At 38.0% G+C, this 12,573-nt stretch overlaps 1 protein-coding gene across 2 annotated transcripts in view; it reads right to left on the bottom strand.

The window, feature by feature from the left end:
- Positions 1-12,573, bottom strand: part of Dcc (DCC netrin 1 receptor) — a 1,119,339-nt gene that overhangs the window by 708,296 nt on the left and 398,470 nt on the right.

Genomic DNA, 12,573 nt, shown 5'->3' on the forward strand with positions numbered 1-12,573 from the left:
ATGCCAGGAATTAGCACTTGAGGCAGAATACCTAAGCTATATATGCAAAGGTTATTCTGTACAAATGAGAAATGGATCAACACATAATTTTTAAAACACGAGAAACACATGTTCCCCAGGTAAGACCTTGCACTTCAAATGTCAGGCTGGAGTGAATTCCTGAAGCCAAGCAATAAAGTTCTGGGAATGGAGCTCATAATGAAAATGTTGACAGGGTCTTGGAGCCACTGTTGTATACAAAATTTAATATGTCACCGTGTTTTACAAGATTTTACTGGCAAGGAAGAAAATTAAAACATTTAGCGTTGTTCACTTCACCAAATTGTTTTCCTCCTCCATCACGCGTTAGCGTTTGCCATGCTGCTTCCTTTATAAACATCCTTGTTACTGTCAACATGCAGACCACACACACTCTCAACTCTGCACTCCCATTTTCTCTCCAAAGCACTAAAATGCATATTGGGGCATTATCGTGCAATCTAATTCACATTTTCTGAAGGCTTGTGAAGTTATAAGAGTTCTGGTAGGGAAAGGCTCAAGTTGTTTGCATAATTATATGGGCTACATAAATAATGCTGATCATTAAAATGCTTTCTAGGAAAAGCTTTTCAAAAAAAGCCTTTTAAAAAGAAACATTCCCATTATAGATATTTGTACAAAATTCGATGAAGGAAAAGATAGCTTTGTTGGAAGCAATAAATTTTAGACCCCCTGAAAAACTAGGGCTTCAGCTTGACTGTTTTAACAATAGCACAAAGTGGGGGATGATTTCCTAAGTCAGTTGTAACTAATCCAGATGGATATGAACAGAGAGCTGTTAAATTAGAGTGAGTCTCTAAAGCTAAGGAAAATCTTATGCCTTTAATCACCATTTGCATTCGTGATGTGTTAAAGGGCAGCCAGCCAGCCGGGGAGAGCTGGCTCAAGAGCAGTTCTCATGCCTTTCTGGAAGGAAAGGGACTCTTGACATGAAGTACAGGGAGAATTTTCCAACGCCTTCACAAATTCTACTTGTCAGCATCGCGGAGTGAGAAGAAAGGATTGAACTTCGAAAGCATCAAGTGAAATCAAACTCTGAGTGCTAGACATGCATTTTCTTTCCTTTTTTTTTTAAAGATTAAGATTCTATTTATTTATTTTATGTGAGCACACTGTCGCTGTTTTCACACCAATGAGAAGAGGGCATCAGATCCTATTACGGATGGTTGCAAGCCACCATGTGGTTGCTGGGAATTGAACTCAGGACCTTTGGAAGAGCAGTAAGTAACTGCTGAGCTGTCTCTCCAGCCCCTAGATATGTATTTTTCTAAAGTAATATTTTTTTATTAAGTTCGATGGACTACGTAGGTGTGTTGATTCTGCAGAATCCTATATAGAAAGAGCTGTAAGAAGAACACATGAGCTCACTTTTCTACGCAGGACCCATTGGGGGCAGGGACTAACTGCCTATACACAAGATATAGGCCACATGCTCACAGAGAACCAGACAGCATGTCTTGTGGTTCCCCTCCCCACGGGGAAAGAATATTGCTTCGTGAGTTTCTCGTAGATAACTTTCAGAGAATTGCAGTGTGTTAAATCTACTGTTTTTTCAGAATTGTTTATTATTGTGCGCCTATTGCTTTCTCGTCCCTCCACTAAGTATTACAAGGTCATGGCAACAACATCCTTGCAGGAGAAATCCACTGCCTTCTACTCCACTGTCTAGCTGGAGAAACTAAGCCACACATGGCTTACATTCACAGAAGGAGTTAACAGCTAGAGGTAGACTCCATGTCATGGCAGTCTCTGAACACGCCTGGCTAACACGTTACTCCATTCAGCTAATGAAATTTGTAAGAGACTGGCACCCAGGGAATCTAGAGCAGACGCACCTGAGATCAGTTGCTTTTTTTTTTAAGTCACTGACCAGCTGCAGAAAATGTGTATGTGTGAAATTACATTATGGAGATACTGTGGTGCGTGCTCTGTACTTTGACAAGTTAGAGACAGCAGAAGAAGTTAGAACTTCTTGTAACATGTGGGCTAAAGATACCTGAAAGCAGATCATTAGGATTTTCTTTTTTTTAAAAAAAAGTGTTATAAAGAGAGATGAGAAAATGAAACATATGAAATAAATACATAAATACATAGATTTCACAGTACGTGTGCTTAGCAGTCTTTCTTTAAAGTGATGGGATAGGCGGGTTTGGTTATTGTATATGAATCCAAAGATATAAGCTAAGTGCCTTTAACCCACCAGTCAGAGAACCTCTTCTTCTATGGTGTGCCTATGTGGCACACTGCCATGTGGCAGGGACATGGAGTTTAGAATTTTCAGTGCTGACCTAAGAGCTGGATTTATCTCCAGCCCTTCCATGGAGTGATACTTTTAGAAGTCATCCTTCACATAAAGCAGGGACTACTCTGAATGAGCCACAGGACTCTTTCCTACAATCTGCTGTATACAAGATTTTCTCCAACAAATGAATATTTATGGCAATTTTTTTGACAGTTTCAAGCCATCATCCCTCCTTTTGAACTACGCAGCAGACTTTGATGAACTTTGCAAGTTAAGGAGAAACCAGCTTTATTTTTACTTATTTGGTGCTATTAAAACAAATTCTAGATTCTGATATTTAGGTCCAGATAAACAGAGGATCTTGAGCCTGCCATGATCGATTTATATCCTCATGTTCTAACTCAGTGGTTGCTTTTCTAGAGAGTTTATCAAATATATTGATACACGAGATTTCACTGAATACAAAAGCACGCATTGAGGTGCTATTGGAAATTTAGAGGCAAGATATCACTGTATGCATGGCAAGTTATGGACGACTATATAACAATAAACAAGGAGATAGATATTGGAAAAGAAAGAAGTAGCTTCAAGATACATCGCTAAGTAACAAAATAAACCAAAGGACAATATTTTGTGTTGAAATAATATTGTTTTATGTTAAAAATTATCGATAAAGATAGGTTATAGTTTAGTATTTTCCAGGATGTAGTTAAGGGAAAGAATGAAAGTGACTCAGGTTTGCACTAGACAGTGTTATTGGTCTCATAACTCTGTGAATAGTCTAGTAAGAATGGAATCATGCATTTTAAAGAAAGACTCACTTAGTATATAATCTATTTCTCAATAGAATGTGAATTCCAGAAAGGAGTCATGAGCATGTGGGAGAAAGATCAAGGTGTCCATGCAAGCCATCTTCAGTTACAGCCTTCAAATGAGGGGATCTCTTGGGCAGGATTCTAACGGACCTGATCTCAGAGAAACAGCTATAATGTTGGGCTATAATGTGCCCAATACACCAATGGACCTAACCAGAGAATGCCTGGTTTAACCAAATACTTCTTTTTTCTCATGTCATATTTTAGCCTTTAGAGTAGGATTCCCTTTCAAGATGGTCCACAAAAATCCAATGCAATAAAAATCAACCATAGCTGAGGTTTAAGGTTGAATCTGTATAGGTGGCTTTAATCTCTAACATTGTTTCTTAAATGGGTTTTGTGTTGAAGAAGTGTTCCAGGTAGAATCACTATAAATGAACCCCAGGTGTGGCCTTTTGTAAGGGTGGTAGAGCCTCGGGGTTACAACAAAACGTATTTTCTTTCCTGTACGAAGCATTTTTTCTTTCTTTTTTTTTTTTTAGAAGTAGGTGTAATAGAACAATAGTCCAGAGGTTATAAATCAAATGGTGAATTTTGGGATTGTGGTGTTCAGCACTCGATTTAAGGGAGAGAGAGAGAGAGAGAGAGAGAGAGAGAGAGAGAGAGAGAGAGGTAAGGAGGAGGTATCTGTTCTGTATTGATGGCCACATATTTGGCTGAGACTGAGTTAGGATGGGAAACACATTGTGTAAACCTAATAACCTAGTGAGCTCAAAGGGAGAAGAGACAGAGAGCATCTCATATCCTCACAGCACACTGACGTCTCCCAAACTCTGAAATTGCATTTATGCTATGATTCTGAAGGAGTCATGGTATTCAGGGAAATAATGGCAGTGTTTAGCTACCTTCCAGCAGAGAGTCTCATCGCTCTATATGATCCACTTTTAACCGGTGCTTTCGTATAAAAGTTTTATGTAGAGAAAAATGCTACATTAAGAAACCGAGAGATATTCAGTGCAAAGGGATGCTCATTGGATACCTGGAAGGGTTTCAAAGGAAGTCTTTTAAGTAAAACAAAACTGCTCTGACCTCTGATGCCAAGGTTTGTGGAAGCTTTGAAAGAATTGTTGGCTGCATCTGTGAAAATCAAACCTTGTGTGTGCCTGCACGTGTGTCGGTGTATACTTAGTCTCAGTTTATAATAAAGGAAAGAGATCTTATGGAACCTTCCGTGATCATTTTGTTGCTATGAAAGATGTGTTGTTTTGTTTCTGTTTTGTGCTAAACGGATGGCTCTGATGCGAATCAAATCACTTGCTGTTATAAGAACATGCGGTGGATTCAGGGGTCACAGTGACTCAGCTCCAATTATTCTCCCACCTCTAATAGAAGACATATTTAATAATTATGGGACAAGTGGCCAATTACTTTTATTACTATAGATTACATATATACAGATATAAATTAATAAGTGGACTATTAAGATAATAATTTTAGGAGACATGAGTAATTGTGCTCATTACTTTTACTCTGCATTTTCAAATATATATATTATTGACTCTGAAGGGAAAAAAGTAAGTGTGCAGTTGTGTTTATGGTTGGCCTTCCAGCTGTTCATCACGGCAGGGGAAGAATGAGATGAGTTTGGTACTTTGCACAGTGATATTTCCCATGGTTTCTTCCAGTTCACTCTTTTCATGTGTAGAGTATTCTCTAGGTCTGAATGACTTGCTACCGTGTGGAAAAAAAAATTGTAAGTCATACAAACAAATTCCTTCTTTCAAAGATCTCCATGTAATTCGGTTGAATTGCTAAAGTTTACCATAAAAATATCCCCCAAATCTCAATGACAGATCTTGCTTTATGTAATCGTAAAAATGTTCTCCTTTAACTAGTAAATTTTCATTAGAGATGTAGAGATATACAATCGTGTTTCTTAGGTTAATTAGAGGTGGTTCAAAAGAGACAGCACTACACCATAAGGCACTTTGCAAGCCAAGCACTGACTTTCCATTGTTCCTCTGTGAAACTAACGTGATCTAACTCCATGAAAGTATGTTACATGGTCTCCATGGATTGGTTGTGTGGACTCGAACCTTGGGAGGAGAGGTGTAAAAGGTACGGGGAGACTCAGAAGAAGCAGACTGTGCTGAGTGCCTTATCGTTTATCACCGTCAGTCGTGAGCTATTTTGCTGATTACATCTCTTGACCCTCCTTCATTCCTTTCATAAATGCAGCATAAAGCACAGCCATAGTCTCCCATACAAGGATCTTTGATTTGTTTGTAAGGCTCACGTGCCAAGTAAGACTTTTCTTAAGCAAGAATGACATTCTCATATCAATATGGCCTTTGTGACAGGGGCCTAAGTCCCTGTGATAGACACAGGGATATCACAAAATCTGTAATAGATGAATACATGTTCTGTGATAGTCTCGAAGATGTGAATAGAGAAAATCGTATGGTTATTATCACCTGATTTCTCTTAGCTATGACACCTTTTCCTTCAGGACACCAGTAAAAACCGCACTGCGGACCACATCATAAGAGATGTACAGCCCAGCATGCTTCTGAGGAAGGTTAAATTTGGATGAGTAATTGATGATTAGCATTGCCACATGTAGGATAATTCATAACAATGCAATGAAAGTGAAAGACTGGTGGATATTTAATTTTGTTTTGTTGACTTCTTCTACAGTGAAAGACCTAGGAAATTCTCTGCCTCCATTTTCTATTGAAGGAGATCTTCCCAGCGTCCCAGGAATATGTTTTGATTCTAATTTATTAACATGGTTAATTGAGAAACATATACTCCTACTCTTTCAAGTTCAATTATTTAAGTCGAGGACAATATCAGTGATTAAAAAAGATTTTATTTGGCAACAACAATAATAAAAACAAAACTGTAGACTAGTACATACACAAAACAATTTCACACATGTTCTGTCCTTTTTGTGTTTTAACTACAAACTAGCAGGAGTATTTAGGTAAATTGGGGATAATTAGGGCTGTTCAAAATTATAGAGTCAGAGAAATTTATTTCCCTGCTCATCAATGGACAGTAAACAGCACTCCTGTGAGTGTAAAAGGAAGCTTTACTCTGTAACTGAACCTTCCTAAAATAGAGAGTCCAGGGCCCGGGGATACATTTTCCAAACTGCTCCACTGAATGAACTTGACCTTCTAGGCAAGATTCTTATATTTGCTCCCGTAGAGAAAAAGAATATGAGCATTTTTCTTGCTGTTTTCTTTATATAACATTTGAGTGACCTGAGGCAATGTATTTTATTCTCCTTCCCGTCAGACAAGCTTTTCTCCTGTTTCCTTTTAAGCAGGAATGGAAAGGTCAGGCTACCATTTCACAAAGGCTCTTTCTAGCCTCTCTCACTGTAATACGCTTCCCCTAATTATTTCATAACTCATTTAAATGGGAGGCATTCTGGAAGGGAACTCATAGAAACAACTCCTCAAGTAACTAATTATTTAAAAAAAATACAAGGGAATTTTAATTATAATGCCTGGCTTATTTAAAAGCAAAATGGAGCAGTTTGCATCTTGAAGTATCTATTGTAAGAGAGAAGAAAAAGAAAACATCTCCCTGAATGACAGAACAACAGAAGTAAATGCAACTTAGTTGCTCTTTTATTTTCTTGGTCTTGAAGAAAGAGGACAAAAATAAAAAAATGCAATATTGGCTTGGAGCTTGAAATCACTTAAAAATAAAGTATGTTCTTAGAACACATATGCTTACTTAATAAATGCAGGTGCTCTGCTCTTTCAAGGGAGATTTGTAATGTATCTCTGTTGAACAGCCAGCTTTGATAACAAAATAATCTAGCAGAAATTGTGTTTTTTTTTCCCGCCATAGAATTGGAGTTTCCAAGAAACAGATAAAGGATTGATAAGTACAATCAATTACTGTTATTATTGGTTTTCCTCAGTTTATAATGAGACAGCATAAACTGCATTTTGAAAATGCATGCTTGTATGATTAGGTTATCCAGGGCCTTTCATTCCAGCTGTGCTGAGAAGGTAAGTGATGAGAGCCTATTTCGTGTCCTGTATTAGGGAAATTTTGCATCAGCCTCTGTTCATAGAAAACCATATACCGTCTTACATTCTGCTGTCTGTCAGCTTTCGCCTCTGTATCTATTAAGAAATATGAGTCAGAGCTTACCAATGGATGTGCCTTCTGCAGAGCTCCACAAAGTGAATCTAGTTGTTTTAATATGACCAAATAAACGCTCAAATGTTGACAGAAATCAAATCTACCTGAACACAGACCTGTCTCGTCAATCTGTGGTCACGACTAGTTTATTTGGTTGGACTCAACCTAATTCTATCAGTCAGAACGTAAGGGCAAGAAGATGTTTCTCTTAGGTCCCGTGTGTACCTTGCAACCTACAGGGCATAAGTGCGGGCAGACAGCTGTGTAGAGAGCAAGTGTGTGTGTGTGTGTGTGTGTGTGTGTGTGTGTGTGTGTGTGTGTGTGTGGCTATGTTATATCACCGAGAGAATAAATTGCAGTGCATCTACTATGATTATTCACAGGTTAGTTCATTATTTTTTCTTTAGTACCTATATGATTAAGCTCCTGAGCTCCTGGAAGAAAAGCACATATAAGTAAAATTCAAAGTCTAAATCACCATAAAACATCACGAGTCCTGCTTCAATAGATGTTTTACAATTGGAAGGATATTAATAAAGCTAAGAAAAGGACCTAGAATCTTCTTCAGAAAGGATTGCAGCAATGTTCTCTTCAGAGAGAACTCCTGATGTGGACAATGAGATTTCTATTAACAGCATTGACAGGATTTAGACATCAAGTGGTCAGAAATGTATGTTTTAGCTAGAAGTATTTTGAAAAGCATCCTGAGTTGATTGAAGTTTTTGAAATCTAAATTCAAGCATGCCCACTTGTATCCACAGATGGCAATAGAAATTCTCTGATTTAAGCATATAACATTTATTTACTATGTTTGATTGTAGTTAGTGTTTCAGTTGACTTTTCAAGGGTTTCAAATTATCTCAAGGATTATTGAAAATTTCCAGTCTATATTGATAACAAAATAATAGTCACAATACTGTCATGATTTTAATTATTAATTATATTAATAATACTATTCTTGTTATGTGCTAATCTACTTAGCACTACAACTGTACAATAGAGATAACATTTAAAGTGGCCACAGAACTGATATTTGGTACAACCATGGAAATCCAAGTTTCATCCCGAAGACCTGCCTAGACTTATTTGCCAGCTCCAGGCCAGTGGTAGACACTAAGAGGCTAGCACCTGAGGAGCAATACCCAAGGCTGGCCTCTGGTGTCTAAGTGAACTACGCTCATATGAACCCACACATAGACTTACAAATGCACACAGTGACCGTATCCAAAATTCAGACACTCAGACAGTGTCTATGTATGAAGGAAAAACTGTGTCCTGGATTCTGTTTATGTTCATCTTGATATTCTGGGTCACTGAACTAGCCCATGCTTTTATTTTGAAGTGGAACAGTTATTTTAATATAGTGCATTTTTAAATATTAAAGTCATCTAGAAGTTTGTATGGTATGAGGTCAAAGTGTTTTGAAAAACCCATGCCTGATTTGAATGACTGATTGGACCTTTGCAATACATCTGGGAGCAAAATTCTTTAATAATTTATTATTAAAAAGTCCTGCTTGTCCTACTCTCTCCTGGTTATTAAGCAAAGTTTGTTGAATGTAATAACATGACCAAAGTTTTCTCCACTTTGCTAAAAACACCTACTGATGTCCCTATCAATACATTTGATAAACTCATTGATTTATGAACTTCTTATTTTCCTGTGATTGTAAAATTCTTTGTTATCTCTTCCATCATAAAAGATGTTATTCAGGGGAACCTGAATATGTGTTCTTAGGAATGATTACTCTAATTTGACTTAGATAATATTATTCCTTCTGTAGTAGGAGCTGCACTTTTGAACTGACAAGATAAATGAGATATAGAACAAGTTGTTCTATCAAAGATGTATCTATAAATGGGCAGCTGTGAGGGCACTTAAATCTGTTCAAGTACAATAAAGAAGAAAAATAAAATCAAAGTAAAGAAGCCAGAGAGGAAGCATGTGAGATGGTAGAGCTCTCGAGCTGCAGCTAGCCCATGTCACCATTGGCACGATACATGCCTACAACTAAACAGAGTGGATGCCTTGAGGCACAAGTCGGAAAGCATGGTAGAAAACAAAGCCAGCTTTGCTGCTCCCCTCAAGCTCAACTTGCTATACTGAGGTGGTCATAGCAGAAAAACAAAAAACAAAAACAAAAAACAAAAAAACATAAAACACTGCAGTCTCTTAGCTTAGAACTCTTAGGATACACAGAAAATTCCCCAACCAAAGCCAATCCCAAGTTACTTTCAAATGGAGATCGGAGACACCATTATTCTTTACTAATTGAACTCAAAATCATACTAAGAATAAAAGCACACCATTTTCATTAGCTCATTACATCATAACTGCAGAGAAGACATTGCCTGATGGTGCCTCCCTTATCTTCTCTATGCTCTTTCTCTCTCAAGCGAAGTGTGTACTCGGGATTTAAAGAGCCCTCGAGAGGTTGCAGGAAACAGAACGAATGGTGCCTCACGAGATGACTGCATAAAGCATTCTGGCTGATCAAAGAGTGACTTCATTTGTCGTTTTCCCTTTTTATAAAATCAAGACAAAACAACAAAGCAAACACTTTGAGGGAGTCAAAGCAGAAGAGGGACAATGTATGACATGACGTTTACACTGTACCTGAGTATACGCAAGAGCTATGTTTTGTTTTTGCTTTTTGGTTTTTTGGTTTTGTTTTTATTTTTCTTACCCAGACAAAGCTGACTTTTACCTTTTAGTGGTAACTGGTTTATTGACTGCTAATGCTTTAAAAATAAGATCAGATCAGGACTATGGTCTTTATTGCAAGGAAGATATATGGCCCTTGTGAATTCTAGTGGTTTGGCAATCGTAACCCTAGCAGACATAACATTGATGTATTCTGTGTTGCTGAACAGCATGGCAAGTATTTAAAATGCTGTGAAGAGCCTTATTGCACCGAAATGATACAATCTAATATTAGACTGCACCTCAATGACTACATCCCTGAGCCTACACTTCCACAGAATACTAAAGTCAAAGCCACTTTATTTTAATATCTCACAGGGAAGGAATTGTTCCTCACTTCACGACTGAAACAGTGAAAACATAAAACTGAACCTGGGTTGCAGGAGACACACCTTGTAACATTCAGGGCATTTTCATTAGCAGGATAGAGAAAGTTGCTTTTTGTAAGGGCATCAAGATGACAGCCGGTTTCATTCCTACCATCAGAGGGGCTTTGGCCTTTGGAGAGTTGATAGGAAATATTCACGAGTCCAGAAATATACAAGCTGCCGAAAGTCCAGGTGCATGCATATCCCTATCCCCAGATATGAAACCTTTCCGGATTTCTCAGGACTGATCCCACCTGAGCCTCTTAATTAATGACAGTTATGATTAAATTCACATCCTCCCCATGAGTTATATACATCTATGAAATTCTACAAGCTCATCCTTCACCAGGTCCAGGAAACTTACACCTTGGTCTTCATGATCAGGCTATCTTCTCACCTGTCTCTTTAGGATAGTGGTTCTCAATCTCTGGGTCGTAACCCTTTCTGGGTGGACTGACTTTTTCACAGGTGTCTCAGATCATCTATCCCACAAATTATATATTTGCAATACAATTCATAACAGTAGCAATGTTACAGTTATTAATTTTGGCGATCACCAAAACATGAGGAACTGTGTTAAAGGTTACTGTGTTAAAGGTTTGCACCAGGAGGAAGGTTGAGAAGCACTGTCTTAGGTGTCATTACTAAACAAGGCAGTATTATCCTCCAGTATGATGGACAAAGTTTTGTCTGACTGCTGAAAGGTTTTCAAGAATATGGGACTTACAAATGTCTAACCCAGGTCATTCTGTGGCAAATCCGAATGACTAGCCATTATTCTGCTCATAGCCGATTAGCCAGCAGAACACATCAGCGGAGGGAAAATCTGAGGGAACTGGTTAGGGATGAGCCTATGTTAGTTTGCTATAGCAAAATATCATAAATTGAGTCACCTGCTTATGATAGGAATTCTTCCTCACAGTTTTAGAAGCTGCTCTTCCGAGATAAGAGAGTCAGCAGTATTTGGTTCCCTGATTGCTCCTTCCAGGGATCACCCCATTGACTTGCTATTCCCACAGGTCAGGAAGCATGTTTTAGCTCACTATATGCCCCCTTTTGGAGTCACTACCTATTCAAATGCCAGATCACAGTCACGTCATTATAGTCACTAATATAGATGAGATAAAGAAGTGATCAAGTCATTATAGGCACTAATAAGAACAATGATCTGATACCTCTCCACATGGATCTAGTACTTCCCAGGCGACCAGAAATGCTTAGAAAAACTGAAAAGTTGGGGCAGACACAGCAATAGTTTGGGTCTGAAGAACACCCTGCCCTGTTTACTTAATTTAGATATATATTTAAGGTTCATAGATGAAAGGTAAAGTGTCCACCTTATGCTTTGGCATTGAGCTGGACATGTCAATAAGGGAGCTACACTTGAAAGTACTAATGGGACATTTTTATTTCTCACTTGAGGTCTACATTACAGACTAAGACACTGATTAAAATAAAATGTACTGCTGTCAGGGCTTACAGCATTGATTTTATGAATGTTTAACACTACTGAGTCTGTAAAATAGAATTGATTAGGGTATATTTTCTTCTAAAATCTTATTAAAATATGTCCACCAGTTCATGTAAGCAGTGAGTCCATATGAGTCAGCTATGCTGTGAAAGCAGATTACATGTAGCTATGCACACTGCTGAGCTGCACCTGCCGGCTTTCCATGTTAATTGAAAAAGAAAAATTAGTTAAAAAAAAGAAGAAGACCTTGTGATACCAGTCCTTTAATCTTCATTTAGTTCACGTACAAATGGGCATTGTTGGTAGAAAACCTTATATGTGACATCATGGATGTTATTCAGAAAACTAAAAACAGATGCAGCACAAGAAGAATGTCACCAGGTTTGTTACCACCTATGGATGAAGTTAGTGAGACAAGCGGATGACTGTAACCTCATGCTTCCTGTAGGAGTAGCTACAGTGCCCATTTAGAATTATCCTTCATGGCCATCAGCAGACGTGAGATACATCAACAATGGAACTGCATCAACCCAAAGAAAGGAAGAATGCTGTTACTTTAGACAACTTGTTGAGCCTGGGACATATTATGTTAAGGAAAATAAGTTACAAAAAGAGAAATACTGCATATTTTTACTTACCCGTGGAATCTAAATTATTGAGCTCACAGAATGATAACCAGGAGAGGCTTCATGGATTAGAAGGGTGAGGTATGAATGGGGGCCGAGGGTTACAGCTGTACAGAGTATCAATTTGAAAAAATAAAACATA

Source organism: Rattus norvegicus, chromosome 18 (assembly GCF_021556685.1).
Source record: "Rattus norvegicus strain SHRSP/BbbUtx chromosome 18, alternate assembly SHRSP_T2T, whole genome shotgun sequence".
Lineage (NCBI taxonomy): Eukaryota > Metazoa > Chordata > Mammalia > Rodentia > Muridae > Rattus > Rattus norvegicus.